Below are 13,830 nucleotides of genomic sequence, written 5' to 3' on the forward strand. Positions count from 1 at the left end.
GAAGGGGAGCTCTTTGGTCCTGTGGAGGATTGATTACCCAGTGTTGGGGAATGCTAAGGAGCTGAGACAGGAATGGGTGGGCTGATGGGGGAAGGGAGCACCCTCATAGAGGAAAGGATAGGGGGGAGGTTAGGAGGAAAGGATAGGTTAGGGAGGATAGGATAGGAAAGGATAGGTTAGGAAAGGATAGGGGGGAGCTTAGGAGGAAAGGATAGGTTAGAGGAAAGGATAGGTTAGGAGGAAAGGATAGGGGACTTCTGGAGGGGATACTGGGAAAGGAATTAACATTTGAAATGTAAATAAATAAAATAACCAATAAAAAAATTTAAAAACTGCCCTTTTTATTCGATTTAACAATTTCTCTTATTTTTAAAGGGTAGTGTGGTAAATTAATGTTACAATACTTGGATTATGTTGTAAATAACACGAATCATTAAACAGAGGAATGGAGCCAAGTCCTTTAAACATTCTTAAAATTGTTAATCATTTGATTATGGTTTTGTTCACCTAGTTACTTCACTGAAACTTTATACTTGGGTAAAATGTCTGTAAAAGAACTCACTAATATTTTTTCAGCCAAAAATAAAATACAGAAGTTTTAATAAGATACTATTATCAGTATATATAAGTAAAAGTAGGGAAAAGTTCAAAAAAAGAAACATACTTTTAGGATTCTACTCTGATTAAATCTAGATTTCTTTAACAAATGTATGTTGACTATATGTGTGCATATATCTGTAAATATGTGCATATGTGAAAGACAATGTTTTTTAAATATGCAAAACGTATAAAATTGAAACTCATGGCCGAAACAATGAATAGTCCAGATACTATATATGATGAGACATGAATACGATGTCTCTATAAAAGATTTTTATAGTGAGAAAATTAAAACTATCATGAAACATTTAAGAAAATCAATTTCTAAGTAAAACATTACAAAATGATTATAACTTATCAGTAAACATTAAAAAAATAGAAAATACATTAATAAAATAATTCCTACTGATATTCTGATATCCTTGTAGACTGGTCTCTAGTCCAATCATCACCACAAAGGCTTCCTCTGGCGACTGACAGGAGCAGATGCAGAGACCCACAGCCCAACCTTAGGTGGAGAGTGAGTCCAAGTTGGAGAACACCATCTGGTTCCTCCACTTGGAGCTAGGCCATTAGAAACAATGGAGGAAGAATGATAGGAGCCAGAAGTATAAAGGGGACCAGGATAACGCACCCTACAAACTCTAAACAGGACACATGTGAGACAACAGAAAGTTAAACAGCAGTTATAGAGCATGCAGAGGTATGCCTTAGGTCCTCTGCATAGCTGTTATGATTGATAGCATTAGTGTAGTATAGAATAAAAATAATAAAGAATAAGGAAGGGGGAATGTGAACAGATAAAAATGATTGGGCTAATGGGCGAGAAGCCTATGGATTTTTGGAGCATCATCCTGTTCACCCATGGAATAACCAGAATCTTATTCTTAATACATTTTAATCACATAGACAAGGATAAAAACTGTCTCTTGCAATGCTTTATGAGATGAGATGAATTCTTATTTATTTATAAAGAAATAGTGAAGCAAGTTTTTACAGCAACAGAAAATGGAAGAAGGAAAGGCAAACAACATACAATTTTTTCAAAATTACACAAATGGCAGGAAATTAATGGGTATAGAGCTTGCCAGTCACATATAGTCACAGAAATCATTTCACTCTTATTCCGAGACACCATTTAAAGTTTTTAAGTCTGCCTGTGCACATTAAGTGCTTGTCTTCTCTTCAAATGCTCAGCTGCAGTACTTGAGCTGGGCTGCCCTCTCATCAAGCTATGTAAAGGGGATAGATGAAGTGAGGGCAGAAGCTGCATCACTAAGAGCAACAAAGAATAACCAATACTATGATGTGCAAAGACTGTGCCATACATTTAACACAAGCATACTCAGTATTCATATTTATAAAGTTAAAAACCACCTGCTCATTACAAACTCTATTTCTAGATACAGTAAATGTCTTTATCTACCGAAAGCAGAGAAAATAATCCTGATGGAACATGCTGAGTGTCAGGTTCCCAGGATCTATTATCACCTTGGAGACAGTCTCTAGATTTGTTATGAGGGCGTTTATACAGTGGGATAACTAAGGTCTAAAGACACCCCTGAAAATGCCTGGCACCATTTAACTATAGACAAGACAGAGAGAGTGAGCTAAACACCAGTGTTCATCTCCCCATTTCTGACTCTGGATGCAATGAAACCAGCCTCGTTACGGCAGTACCTCCTCAGCTTACCTGTCACCGCATCTACTCAAATTATGAGACAAAAATCATCTCCGTTTATGTTGCTTCTCACCTCTCTTGGGTCATTGCAGTGAGAACAGTGAGTTGATAACTACAATTTTCCATCTGAAGTGTCACTGGTTTGTTCCTTTGTAGTAATATTTTCTCTTTATTGTTGTGTAAATGAAACAAGGACAAAAAGGTACAACTCAAATTAGACACTTTAAATATGTCACCCATGACCATATGTTAGCAGCATTGGAATGAATGGTTGAGAGAAGGATATAACAAATTTCACTGTAGACTAACTTAAATTGTAGACTAATAAGACCAATTACATATTTATTGAAATATTAGATCCACAAACCCAATTATTTGAAATATTTCTACAGATTTATCAATAGCTAAAACTCTATGACAATTTTTAAAGTTGAAGTCTCTTAATGATATAATTTTAATTATTTTATTTTATTAGCTTCAATTCTTATACATATCAAACTTATTCTATGCATAACTTACCATTTTTACTGAATAAAAATATCAGGTCACTTCTCTCAAATTTCAATGAATTCATTTTTCTGCACTTTGAGTATTGTTACCATATTTTGAAGTAGAACAAACAAAATCCTTTTAAATAAATATATGACTCTTTGGCCTTGAGGATATAGTTTTCACATATTAAATATCAAAACTGAAAGTGTGACACCATCTGGTCCACTATCTGGTCTTTAGCCTCCCATCTTCTCCCTCTGTTGCAGAGTGGTCATTTTGATCTCTGAATGACAGGAGCATTTGCAAGGGCTTTCATTTGGAGGGTCCCTCCATGTTGCAATTTATGTATTTCTATGACTGTCTCCTTTCTCTCCTTGGGGAGGCTTTCCTTGAACATGTGAAGGAAATAATCATCTGATGAGCAATAGCTCTGTTTTGTTTTATCCATCTTTCTGTCTATCTATCTATCTATCTATCTATCTATCTATCTATCTATCTATCTATATCTATTCATTTTGCATCTCAACTGCAGTTTTCTTTTCCTCTCTCTTCCCAGTATTTCCCCGTACCAAAATTCCTCTCCCTCACCCCATACTCCTCCTCTATTTCTCTTCAGAAAATTGCAGGCCTCCTCCCATGGATATCAAGTAGTCACAGTGTTTCATTCCAATATATATTTTTATCATTTCTAATTTTTACAGTTATAGCATAGTGTTAAAAAGCAGTGTTTTTATGCAATATTCGTTGGTGTTAGGTATTTACTTGAAATGTGACTGGGAACAATTTTACCTTCACATTTTAATCCTTACTTTTCTTGACCATAAAAATGAAGAATACCATAATAATCCATGCTAGGTTTATAGTGACGATTTAATAATATTACCCTCAGGACTGTGTGTGGTGCACAGGAAATAGTAACTATTAGGTAATAATTGTATAATTCAATATAATAGCATTATAAAAATAACATATTATTTGTAATATAAACCAATACATGTAAATATATTTATTTGTTATTTTTGTTTCTTCCACAGAGTTACAGATTTATGGGAAGAAATCAACTGTGAATTTTATTTATGACTTTTCCCATGAAATTGAAAAACACTTGGCTATTATATTTGCCAAATTAATAAATTGATAGAAGTAGGTTAAAATTCATGCATAAAGACAGAGGGAGAAGTTAGAAAATTATTGGCACACACCTTTAATCCCAGCTCTTGGAAGGTAAATCTAGGGTGATTTCTGAGTTCAAGGCCAGCATGGTCTACAGAGTGAGTTCCAGGACAGCTAGGGCTATAAGGAGAAACCCTGTTCTCATTTTAAAAAATTTGTGGACACTACTAATTGGCTATGTTTTATGTTTTTAAAGTCATTCGATATATATCATTGCAAACATTATTTTAGAAATATAACAGAATCATAGCCCAATTAGGCAAGGTGGTAGCTCTAGTCAACTTATTCTTATACATGAAAAATCTTGCTTCCTCTGCCATCGCCTGCCCATTTGTTCTGCTGCTGTAGACCCCTGCCAGTTCTGCCACATGGAAGACCTCATTTCCTGATACTTTCTAGAGAACCAGCAGTAAGCAGGGCATTCTGTAAGAACCACCCTCACCTCTGGAGACCCAGAGCCACTGGGTCCCACAACCCAACAACCAACAAAACCCTTCCCTTCCTCCAGAATATCACTCCCCTTCCATTCCCTCTCCTTTTTCATCTGCCAGTGCCTACCTATTCTTTTTGCTGTGGTAGATCTCTGCCAGTTATGCCACAGGGAAGACCCAATCTCCTGATACTTTCTAGAGAACCAGCAGCATAAATGGCATTGGAGAACCAGCAGCAAGCAGGTCATTTGACCCTTGCCAGGTCTGTCACAGGGAAGACCCCATCTCCTGAAACTTCCTGGAGAACCAGCATTATGCAGGAAATTTGAGAGAATGGGAATACCAGGAGTACAGATACACAGGCTTGGAGGACTGCAAAGCCACAGTCAGAGGCAGCTAGACAAGCTAACACTAGAGATAACTATATGGCAGCTAGACAAGCTAACATAGAGATAACTATATGGCAAAACGCAATTACAAGATCATTACCAACAGAAACCAAAGCAATATGGCACCATCAGAACCCAGTTCTCCCACAACAGCAAATCCTGTATACCACATCACATTGGAAAAGCAAGAGTTGAATTTGAAATCACATCTCATGATTCTGATAGAGAACTTCAAGAAGGGTATTTAAAAACTTCCTTAAAGAAATACAGGAGGACATGGGTCAACAGGTAGAAGTACTTAAAGAGGCAAAATAAAAATCCCCTAAGGAATTACATGGGTCAACAGGAAGAAACTCTTAAAGGGGAAACACAAAAATCTCTTAATGAATTACAGGAAAATACAAACAAACAAGTGAAGGAACTGAACAAAACCATCAAAGATCTAAAAATGGTAATAGAAACAATAAAAAAATCACAAAAGGAGCCAACTCTAGAGATAGAAAACCTTGGAAATAAATCAGTCATAGATGCAAGCAATAACAACAGAATACAAGAGATAGAAGAAAGAATCTCAGGTGATGAAGATACCATAGAAAACATTGACTCAACAGTCAAAGAAAATGCAAAATGCATGAAACTTGTAATTTCAAATCAAAGTTTTAAATATTCTCAAAATAAATGATCAAACACAGAGAGAAATTAGAGAGAGGATATAGAGAAGAGATTCCTTTGGACATGAAGCTTTTCCTGGAGTATTTGATAGACTCAATGTCATTTCATTGAAGAAAATTTATTTTCCCTCTCCCAGGAAGTATAAGTGACAGTTCCATAGTTAACCTTTACCCCAGTAGCTAGGTTTTCATTCATTTGTTCATTCATTCATTCATTCATTCATTTTTTAAAATTAATTAACAAAATAAAATATAATAAGATAAAGCAAAAGCTGTTATACTGGGGGCTGGAGAGATGTAGGCAAAGTGGGAGGACAGACCCATAAAAGCCGGCCGCTGTGGCTCAGTGGTCAAGCACACTGACTACTCTTCCAGAGGTCCTGAGTTCAAATTCCAGCAACTACATGGTGGATCACAACCATCTGTAATTGGATCTGATGCCATTTTCTGATGTATCTGAAGACAGATGCAGTGTACTCTGATAAATAAAATAAATAAATATATAAAATAAATAAATCTTAAAAAAAACCAGTTACATCAAAGGAGGACAGTAGGGTTTCCAGGAGAGAGGGAAACCAGGAAAGTGAACAACTTACAATGCTAATGTTTGAATGTGATTTTTCATTCCTATCCAAAAGTTTCACTCCCTGATAACTTTGCATTCGACTATGTGAACCTATAGGGCTATTCATAATCAAAATATTGAAGATGCTTTGTATTGAAATTAAATATTATCAATATAAATATTAACAGAATAAATTTGATCCTTTATACATTACAATGCAATGAACATGCTTACATACTTTCTTGATATATGATTATTACTCTTTGAAGAAAATATGAGTATGATTTCAATTAAAAAAATTAAACAATAATTTAATTTTTAATAAATAAGGAACAGCTTATCCTGTATCCTTTTGTATGAGGATGTGAGTAATATTTAACATTATTAATAACATTATAGTGTATTAGCATTCATTGTAGGCTGTCCCCCACAGTTGCCTAGCAACAGCCAGGTACTAACTATAAACGAGGCTGTTTGCTCCTACCTCACTCTCTTGCCCTCTTACTGTCTTAAGCTCTTACTCTCTGCCCCTTCTCCTTGTCACCTACTCCCCCTCCCTTTCTCTCTGTCTATACTCACTCAATTCCCCTCCAATGTCCTAAATAAACTCTATTCTATACTATATCCTTCTCATGGCTGGTACCTCAGGAGGAAGGGACGCATCATCAAGGGCCCACAGAGGCACTCCTCCTACCTCACCATACTGCACTTCCACCAAACATATCCTGGTTCTTTCTTTCATTTTATACAACACAGTTCAATGTTCTTATGTAAATACTTTTTTTTTCAGAATGGAAACTCTACATTATGGTCCTTTGAACTATTTTATATAGAGATTTAAGACAAATTATTTAAAATAAATATTTAAATCCTGAATATCACAAAAAGTTGTAACTTTGGAGAGGACATGAAGAACAATGCAAAGATACAAAAGATTTCTGTCCTCTTGCATTTTTTTTTTTACTGTTCCAGTGGATGGAAGAGGACTTTACTTGGTCCCAAGGTCACAGGCCAGGTATGACCTTCTTCTTGGGGCTCAGGTTGTTGGTATGGCTACACTTCTTGTTGCAGTTGCCTGTACAAGGGTGCAAGTATGCATGTCACTTGCAGCAGATCATTTTGTCACAGTTGTACTTCTGGGCAAGCTGACAGAGGGATGACTGGATGATGCCACCATGCAGATGCAGCATCAGGTACAAGGTGGACTCTTTCTGGATGTTGTAGTATAGGACCGGGTGCCACCATCCTCCAGCTGTTTGCTGGTGACTATCAGCCTCTGATGTTAAGGTGGGATGCCTTCCTTGTCTTGGATCCTGTCCTTGTCATTCTCAGTGGTGTCACTGGGCTCCATCTTAAGAGTGATGGTTTTGCCCTTTAGGGTCTTCATGAAGATCTGCTTGAAACATAAGTAACAAGCATAATGACAACGAAAATAAAATTTGTGTACAGATACTAAAATATAGGCTGAGGACCTCTATTAGGAAATTAAATGATAATGAGTATTGCAGTGATTGTCAAAATTCAGACTTATGAGAACTTTTAAGGTGGGGATCTCTTGCTATAATTTCTTAGTTAATAATCTTAACAGTTTAACATCATTTATGCTATGTTTCAAAATAAGCTTAGTTTTTCCAATTGTTGGTGTTTAGACAAAACAATCCTCCCAAACTTTTCCTCAAAATGTTTTGAAAGACTGACACAGCTTACATTTGAATTATCAGTTTTTACTGTGATGATATTGATTTATTCCTCCTAATATCTTACATCAATTGGAGAGCAAGAAAATGGCATCCATAAAAAGGTCATTTTCTGGACACAGTTCTTTTTAAAAAAGTACAACAGGATGGCATCAGGTCCCTATGTCTGTGTATTTAGTTCTTAGCATAGGAACATATGGATCATCTTATTGAGCATGGAAGTGGTTGTCAATTTCTTCAATATTTTGTTTCTTCTAGTAAAAAACAATCTTTTCATAAAAGTAATGATTTTCAACAAAATTTTCTTTGTGTCACTAACTACAGAACTGTGTTTCTCATGCCTATAAATGGGTATGCAGCAGTTTGTAGAGGATTTGTTTTAGATACTCAAAAGTTTTACTGAAAACATAATAATATTGATACTGAATGTACAAACAGAGGTTCTATGAAAACATAAGGAAGTATATAAATTACATGTCTTCAGGATAACCTAAACTATTAAGGATAAATTGTTGCTTTACAAAAGATCACATGTATATTTTGTATGAAAGGGTTGGTATTTTGTTTTTATGTACTGCCATCTTATAAATTCAAATAAAATGTCAGATCTTATTCTCCTTAATAATAATATAGAGGACTACTACAAAACTATTCTGATTTTAGAAAACGAAGTTGAAAATGTGAATAGAGAATATTCTACAAGGACATTGAATGGAGAATTTCTTGTTACATTTTATTTCAGTATCATGTCAATGCTTTGAAAACTATAATTGCTTATGTTTATGTGTGTGAGTACCTAAGAGTCTAGAATCAAGTGCCCTGGAGCTACCATTGCAGCTGGTTGGAGGCATATAACGTGGGTGCTAGAAACCAAATTTAGATCCTTCAGAAGAGAGGCAGGCTCTCTTAACCACCAAATTATTCTTCATGCTTAGTCTATTATTCTTCAATCTACATTTTATTTTAATTAATCAAATATCAAACACAAGGTCTAAATATCCAAACTTACATACAGAATTTGTACCTGATTTTCTATAAAGTAGCTATATATTCTCAATAGCTTAGCTTTCCATGGAGGTATGTATTTCATATAACATTTAGCATGCATTTATTTATTTTTTTTCATGTTTTCATTATTTTTTTTATTCGATATAATTTATTTACATTTCAAATGATTTCCCCTTACTGTATTTTTAGTAAAGCTTTTAGGAATCATAAGACAAATACTACAACAAGTAAACGTAAATCAGTTACTATCATAACCTATATGGTCATTTTTTTCTTCCTAGCAATTATAAATAAACAATATATTTAGCATTATATCCTAAACCATTTCATGACAGAATATTTTTACTTAACAATAAGTTTCACCTAAACTAACATACCTACAAAATAATAGATTTCAAGCCTATTCTTACTGTTATTTTAAGTGTTAAACGTATTCTTTGAGAATGTCTATCTGATCATAAACAGCCTAATTTCTCCTCTCCACCAAGAGCCTCTTCCCAGCTCTGTGTGCTATTCGCATCCATTTTTAAGTAATCAATGAAGTTCAATTAGTGCACCCTACATTTACATAGGACATCTGCCAGAACTTGGACACTATCAATTGTCTCACACACAAATTTATAACTCCCTCCCCAATTGTCATCAACTTCCAAAACCTTCTTAGTAGAAGTGGGGTCTTGTGATCTCCACCCTCATCTGTACAGGAATGTTCATTGGCTTTATTTTAGGCAGGCATCAATTTTTACTATAATTTCCTGGACAAGACAGCAGTTTTGTTTACTGTAGTCACATATGGCCTCTGACTCTTATGTTCTTTGTCTTTCTTCTTTAATGACCCTTGCTAAGCCTTTGTAGGAACCTTGGCACAGTTGTTCCATTTAGGCCTGTCTGCTCATAGTCAATTATTTTCTTCAATTTGATGATCTATGGGTTTATGAACTGATTGTTGTATCAATGCAAAAAGAACTCTCTCTGACCAGGGCTTTTGACAGCCCAGGTCTATAGATATAAACATAGTTTTTTAGATAGTTTTACAATTTGACCATGTAGGTAAATAACAGTAATGTTACACCACGGACTGTAACATTTCCAGTTACAGGTTATGATAATTCAATTTTGTTTTAAAAGAAAATCAATAGAAAAATATGTAGATAATTAATGTCTTTAGTTCTTTTAATGGTTGGTAATGCTCTAGGAAAGAGTATATTATCTTTCTTGTCACATTGAGAAAATATTTACCATTAACATCTTAAGGGAAATGATTTATTTGGGTCAAAGTTACAGAGGGCATGGTCCATATTTGAGTGGACCTGAACACTTGGGGAAATGATTATCACTCACTGCAATGGGAGCAAGTAGAGGTAAGTTAATCATCCACAGTAGACAGCTTGCAGAGTGACAGGAAGGAATTAGAAGAGAGTACAGTCACAGAATTCATACTATTAAAAATTCACTTACTCCATCTAGGGTCTACTTCTGGACATTTACTCCTAATATCACCAGTACCATAAGAAGTCATAAACCCATGAGTCTTAACAGGTTCTTTCATACTAAGAACATACCATAAACTTCGATGAAACTATTGGGTAGTCTTTGATTTAATATACACATGATAGAATCCTTCTTTCTCTGGATCATGTGTCTGAATTTAACTTATCTGAGAAACAGTATAATGTGAACTCTTATTAAATATAAAAAGCTGACAGCCAAATAAATACTAGACAATCCAGGTTTTGCTTATTTTTCAATCATTAAGACATTTCTTCTGATAGGTAAGTGTATTGAGATATTGGTGCATTATGCTTACATTATTGAATTATCAACAATCAAAATCATATAAAATTTTAAATCAGTCAGACTCATGCTTTTGATTGCCTCAAAACAGATATGATTGTTTTTAGAGATCCTCGGATAGGTAACAAAGACCAAAACTTTCCATCTTTGAGGAATGTAGCCATTTGTTACATGACAGGTTTGTTGAATGACTCATCTATAAATGCTATGACTGAATACATTTCATTTCTGGGTGAGTTGAATTTTATTTTCATTTATTCCCCATACCTCTCATTGACAAGGAAACAAAGACTCATGTTGTGGTGATGGCTGTGGCTCATTGTTGGAATTTATAAAAAACACATTCTCCTGATACTCACTGAAACAACTTTTGTATAAGCAACGTTGTTCTGGCTTCTATTCTCAGAAAAATTGTTTCTACAAGAGTAATTAGTGGTAGAAAAAAGTCTAATAATTCTAGTAAAATAAAAAAGTACAATAAAAGAAAATGAATCTCATAACATTACAAGTAATCTTGGCTCAGACATATTATGGAATTTGAGAAAGATACATTCAAGTATCAAGGCAGAAGTAAATAAAGATATGGTACCCTGAGCCATAGGCCCAGGAAGGTACCTGCAGCTACACCTGAGAGTGGAGGCCATTTTCTCCAGAAAAAAGCTTTTTCCCTTTAGGAAAGACTGAAGACTTTTTCCTTCAACAGCATCGTGGAGCTTAAACTTGGTGATTCCTAAATTATATGCCTAAGTTGTTTGCATTTTGAATTTTTTAAAAAATGTTTTTGAGATATTGTTTCATTATGAAGCCTAGAGTTGTCTTGGACTCATGATCTTTCTACCTCTGCTCCCCAAGTGCTGAGATGGTAGGCATTGACTACTATATTTGGAAATGGTCAGGTATTTAATTTTAACCCTATTTTGTTTACTGTGACAAATAAATCTTTTAATCACTGTATTCTGTATTTATGGATGACTGAAAAGTCCTCTGTGATTTTTCCCAAATATAGTCAGTGTCTACCAGGCAGATCAAAAGCCTCACTTTCTTTTCTCAAAACCTTTCTCCACAGTCACATTCCTTATTTTATTGTATCTCTTATTTACTTGAGAAATTGAGGATATATTTATCTCTTAAAAAACAAACAAACATTTTTAAAGTGGAAGTTGTGTTTTGTTTTCAAACAAAAATATAAATTCATATTCACAGAGAGTTTTCTTGATCTCCAGATTAAACAATCCATGTATCTGTGCTGATTTGTAATCACTGAAAAAAATCAGAAGGCATGATTTTAGACTTATCAGTCTATAACAAATGGTATGCTACTTTTGAATGGAATTGGTGTTAGGTGAGAGGATCCAAGATGAGAATATTTTTGTTATGTTTTTAAGCTAAAGGAAAATTTACAATCATGATGCTTGAAAACATGAACTGAACAAACCCTTTGGTGATTGTGGATGATTTAAGATTAGAAGTTATTTAGATATGCTTCAAGGAAAATATCATTTTAACTTCTAGTTTTGATAGAATGGTAATTTAAAATATGCATGCTAAAGGTGGTGTGCTCTTTAGTTGTATCTGTTTTTGAATTAAGAAAACACTCTAGGTCATTGACTTACCAAGTTAAGGGTGTACTACTTATAAATGGCAAAGACAACACCAGAGTTAAGAGCACCTGTCTCTGGGAAGATGCTGTGTTCTGTGGCTGTTTTCCTTTTGACTCCAGCACCACAATTTATGTTGCCCTTTCCTCATTTTTCACAAGCTACTGTTTTCATCCTGCCTTTGTGAAACATTGGATCAGTGCTAGATTTTAAGATCTTACCATTTTTTCACCCTTTTCCTCAATGAGCTTGTTAGCTCTAAGGGATAGTAAGCTCCTATAAAATAAGTCATCTTTCCATAAATCAAGCCTTTTTCCCTGTACATTATGTCCTTGTTACTGAAAAAGTCTTGTTGCCCAAGGAAATAAATCCTAAATAAGTTTGAGTTTTGAAGTCATCCCATATGCTAAAAAACACAAAGTAGTTTTTATGGTAGCTTGTAGTATCATAAACTTTAAGTATATATTATTTTGATTTTATTTGTATTTATTTATTTTATATGTTCAGCTATAAATGTAAGATCTTTCTTTCCACTATGTGTGTACTAAGGACCAAATTCAGGTTGTAAGTCTTGGTAGCATGTGCCATCTTGACTCTTCCATGATTACATTTTTCCATTAAAATGTTATGTTTAATATGTTCATATCTTACATGTATTTAATTAACAGTGAATGAAAACATATGAAAGATGATTTTTGTGCAGGTACCTTTTTATAATAGATAAAAAGATAGCACAACAAGATTATATATAGCCAAATTTTAATAGAAAAATATGGATAAGAACTTGGTAAAGGTCTACCTGAAATACCTACATCAGGTGTTTCTTTAACTTCTCTTAGAGAAATCATGGGGGTATTTTTGTGCTGTGTGCATTTGAACGCTGATATCTGTACCCATGGTTGCAGTCCAAATTTTGGTATTGTCATTATTGTGAAGCATCTCCTGTCTCAGTGCTTTGTAAAATGTTGTTCTCTCCCACCTTATGATTGGTCAATAAAGAGCTGCACAGCCTAGAGCTCTCGAGGAGAGGAAAAGGTGGGACTTCTGTGCACAAAGAGAGGGAAAAAGTCTTAGGTAGGAACCTGGGAAGTCACCATAAACACAAGGATGAAGGAGAAGGCCAAGGCAAGACCAAGATGGCAGGCAAAGTTCAACATGGCTGTGAAGTAGGCTGGACCAGAAGAATTGGATTATAATAGCTAATTATCTGCCAATCTATAGAACCTGAAGCTTATTAATTAGTACAATGGTCTCCTTATTTCCATTCAGCAACAAGAGAAGGCATAAAAGCCTCTATTTTACAATGAAAACTGTCTTAGCGATTAACTAGTTTGTGACGAAGGCATGACAGTTGGTTTAAGATAGACTTTTATATTGGACTTGATGAATGGTTTGTTATCAACTCTCAGAAAACAATATGCAGTAAATTAGGTTTTAAATATCTATATAACCTAATGCTATGAAAAATAAAAACATCAAGATAAAAACAAACAACACCAACAAAAATACACCAAGGGACAAAAGAACTGAAAATCAGTGGCTTTGTATACATGCTTCCCTAAAATGACGCTTGTTGAACGTTGGTAATTATGAAATATCTCTGCACTATTTGCTACTGAGCAGGTTGCCTTATAAATCAAGCTTCCCCTGAGTTTCAGAAGAGAACTCTTGCTTATGTGCAGTACCATTAAGAATGTCCTGAGAACTGTATTTTGAAAGTGCTTTCCATGG

The 13,830-nt window shown here is 34.7% G+C and overlaps 1 pseudogene; it reads right to left on the reverse strand.

Annotated features, from left to right (window-relative positions):
- Window positions 1-7,006: 7,006 nt before the first annotated feature.
- LOC127696754 (ubiquitin-like) lies at window positions 7,007-13,256 on the reverse strand (annotated as a pseudogene).
- Between the last annotated feature and the right edge of the window lie 574 nt (window positions 13,257-13,830).

The sequence above is a fragment of the Apodemus sylvaticus genome, chromosome 11, assembly GCF_947179515.1.
Source record: "Apodemus sylvaticus chromosome 11, mApoSyl1.1, whole genome shotgun sequence".
NCBI classification, from domain to species: domain Eukaryota; kingdom Metazoa; phylum Chordata; class Mammalia; order Rodentia; family Muridae; genus Apodemus; species Apodemus sylvaticus.